Source organism: Asparagus officinalis, chromosome 5 (assembly GCF_001876935.1).
Source record: "Asparagus officinalis chromosome 5, Aspof.V1, whole genome shotgun sequence".
Classification (NCBI taxonomy): Eukaryota; Viridiplantae; Streptophyta; class Magnoliopsida; order Asparagales; family Asparagaceae; genus Asparagus; species Asparagus officinalis.
In genome coordinates, this window is record NC_033798.1 from 122,113,017 (window position 1) to 122,116,818 (window position 3,802).

At 38.8% G+C, this 3,802-nt stretch overlaps 1 protein-coding gene across 4 annotated transcripts in view; it reads left to right on the plus strand.

The window, feature by feature from the left end:
* Positions 2,327–3,802, plus strand: part of LOC109841035 (probable alpha,alpha-trehalose-phosphate synthase [UDP-forming] 9) — a 13,943-nt gene continuing 12,467 nt past the window's right edge. For 2 of the 4 annotated variants that reach the window (XR_002247120.1, XM_020409891.1), the window contains exons 1-2: positions 2,327–2,579; positions 2,866–3,201. The gene's annotated coding sequence lies outside the window, so the exon portion shown is untranslated. The remainder of the gene's footprint in view (positions 2,580–2,865; positions 3,202–3,802) is intronic. The other 2 variants (XR_002247121.1, XR_002247122.1) reach the window with 2 other exon arrangements.

Here is a 3,802-nt window from a genome sequence, read left to right on the forward strand (position 1 = left end):
GTTTGATCCTTGCGTGTATTTTCGCAAGTTGAGAGGAGGTGCGTACATTTATTTGTTGCTTTATGTCGATGACATGTTGGTTGCTTCTAGTTCCAGGTCAGCTATAGATGAGTTGAAAGTTCAGCTTTCGAATGAGTTTGAGATGAAGGACTTGGGCGAGGCGAAGCGCATTTTAGGGATGGAGATCGGCAGAGATAAGAAGAAGGGCAGGATTTGTTTGACACAGGTGGCTTATTTGAAGAAGGTTCTACAGCGATTCCATGTTAGCATGGATACGAAGCCAGTTTGTGTACCGTTGGGAGCCCATTTGAAGCTTTCAGCTGGCCTTTCACCGAAGTCAGTTGAAGACCGTGAGTTGATGACGAAGACTCCATATGCGAGCGCAGTTGGGAGCTTGATGTACGCGATGGTATGTACGAGGCCGGATTTGTCACAGGCAGTGAGCATGGTGTCGAGATACATGCACGATCCAGGAGTGGGTCATTGGGATGCCGTGAGATGGATTTTGAGGTACATTCTAGGTACGCTCAATGTTGGTTTGGTTTATGAGCGGGACACTACAGGTGGGCAGTTATGCATTGGCTATGTTGATTCGGATTATGCCGGGGATTTGGATAAGCGCCGATCTACAACGGGGTATGTGTTCACCTTGACCCGTGCGCCGGTGTGTTGGAGATGCACCTTACAGTCGACGGTGGCTTTGTCTACGACGGAGGCAGAGTATATGGCAGTTACGGAGGCTGTGAAGGAGGCTATTTGGCTTCGAGGACTTCTGGAAGAACTTGGTATATCGCAGCGATCCGTCACTATTCATTGTGATAGCATGAGTGCTATATATTTGGCGAAGAATCAGGTTTTTCATGCGAGGACGAAGCACATTGACGTTCGTTATCACTTCGTTCGAGATGTTCTTGAAGATGGCGATGTGGAGATTGTGAAGGTCCATACGAAGGATAATCCGGCGGATATGCTCACGAAGGTGGTTCCAAGCAACAAGTTTGATCATTGCAGAAACTTGTTGAATATTTGTGATTGTTGAGGCCGTTGACGGCCATTTGGATGAACTACGGGCGGCTTGATCCCTTGGGAGAGGGGGTACGTAGGCAACCATGGTGGTGCAGCCGTATTTGGAGAGACGACACATTGATGCTCTTGGTTTGGTGTCGGCTCATTTTTGGCAAAATTCGCCGAGGTGGAGAATTGTGGAGAAATCAGGAAAAGAATCAGAAAAACCAGAAAAACTGGCATAAGTCGACTCCTGCACTGTGCACGAGTCGACTTACGATCTAACCAGAAAAACTGGCATAAGTCGACTCATGCACTGTGCACGAGTCGACTTACGATCTGCAGCCGAATTGTGATTTTAGCCTCTGTCAAGTCGACTTAGCATGACTGTTAAGTCGACTTATGGCAAGTCGACTTAACAGTCTGTTAAGTCGACTTATGAAGTGTTCTCCAGTTGTTGATTTTCTCTCTGTCAAGTCGACTTGTGAGCTCTGTTAAGTCGACTTACGACGGGTTTTTTGCATACGCAGGTTTCCTATTTACAGTCTGATTGGGGTTTTGTTTTGATATAAATAGGGAAACGATTTGTGAGGGTTTTTTATCAGAGATTGAGGAATCTTTTGAGCATTGTGAGAGGGAGATATTGTGAGCAAGGTGAGATCTTTGGTTGAGGGTTAGTTTGAGAGAATTTGTGTGATTGTAACCCTTTGTACTCTCCTTGATTTAGTGAAATCTCCCCATCCTCTCCCCGTGGACGTAGGCAAATTGCCGAACCACGTATATCTCTGTGTTTGGATTGATTTGGCTTTATTGGTTGGATTTGTGCAAGAGTTTGTCTTTCTTCTACTCGTGATCACAGGTTCGTTGTGAGTTCGTGCAAGGCTTCCGCAAAGGCGCGCGACAATTAGATTATTACATATGTATGTGTGTGCGCGTGCGAGTATTTGTGTTTATCGCTTACATTTACCATGTACATGCTTACATTTACCACGTACATAAATAAGAGAACGGGAAATAATGAAATTTCCATTAAAAAGATGGATTGAATAAAATACTTAAGGTAAAATAACATATATAATAATAAAATATATTATAATTATAAATTTGTGTTTATTAATTATTCGGTTTACTTTCACTACTATATTTCATATCTAAAACAGAATATTTTATTTTTTTAAACATGTTTAATATTTGCAGAATTTTTTTTAGAAACCGTGCTTTGCACGGGTCTAAATACTAGTATATATATATACACAAACACTAAAATTTAGAATAATTTTCTGCAAATAAATGTTGTATGTATTATTTATGTACACGAATTCTAGGGAAAAAGAAAAGCCCCAAAAATATCGTAATCTGGATCTGGGCCAAATCCAAGAAGAAACTACCAACAATTTTCAAATCACCCCTTTCCTTTAATAAATTCCCACGTTTTCTCCCGCTCCTCCTTTAACCGCCCGGCTATTAATGCGCAAAATGCAGCAGGGGAAAAAAAATCCGATAAAACCCTAATTTCTCTTCTTTTAGACTCCGCCACCGATTTACAATCCTCAGTTAAAATCTACCCAAATCAGGTAATTTTTTATCATTAACATTATCCCATTTCTTTTTTTTCCTTAAATCTCGAATTTCCCCTTCAAATTCTTTTTCATGTTGTTCCTTCATATTCTTTTTCATGTTGTTTAACCTCCAGAAAAATGCAATTTTTTTGATAATTAATTTTCTTTGAGTTTGAGATACGCAATTCTCTTGTAAGCAAAGATAACCTTTTTCTTGTTTTTACGGAAAAGAACTGAATAACTGAATGCGTAGAGTGTAAGATTCTATTAGCAATCATTTTCTGTAATTTCTGACGTGCAGGAGGATTAAAGGGGAAAATGTAAGGACGCGTTCAAGTATTTTGGAGATTTTGAATTGAAAATACATATCTTTTGTCAGTATATGTTGTGTTGGATAAGAAGGGGACCCAATTAAATTCAGTTCTCATCATTTGAAGAAGAAAAAACTTATAGGGACTCTACAAAGATTTTATGTTATCCATTTTGGGTACAAACATAATTGGGTTTTGATTTGGATAGACCCACATCCCTAAAATTAGCTACCCAAGTTCCTAAATTTAGAATTCTTCTTGGTATTGTTTGTTGATGCAGAAGAGATGGTTGGAGTTCTTCTATTGGCCAGTGCCAGTGCATCCTGGTACCCAAACTTTGTTCTCTTTAACTTCTACTTCTCATAGTTTTTTTTTAATAATGGTTTCATTTTGAAAAGAATTTTGATTCACACACCAGAAAGATAATATGTTTTTATATCGTTCTTGAATATTTTTTACAAGCTTAATTAGAAGTTGTTTCTGAAGTAGTTTTATCTGTCAAATTTCTCTCTTTCTCTCGTAGTAAGTTTTTGCTTATATCATGAATATGCTATTCTTCTGATATTAGATGCAATTCCTTTTGTTTTACCCTCTTGATAACGGGTTTCATATGTGAAACATTCACCAGCTAATATGTAAAGTGTTCCTATTTTTCGAGAAATTGTTTGACATTCGTTACCAATGTTGGTTCCTCGTGAAGTTCTTTAGATACGATTTCTGTTTTTGGGTTATTGTGATATTTTTATGAGAAAAATGTGGTATACTACCACTTGAATATAGAGGTTTACTACCCAACATGGAAACATTTATGATTTGCTCAAAGGGACTGAATAGCTCAAGAAAAATTAGAAGCCCTCACAAATCTGTAGAGAAAATACAAAATACAGTATATCAGCAGTAGAAATGTGAAGGGGCCTCCCTCTGTGT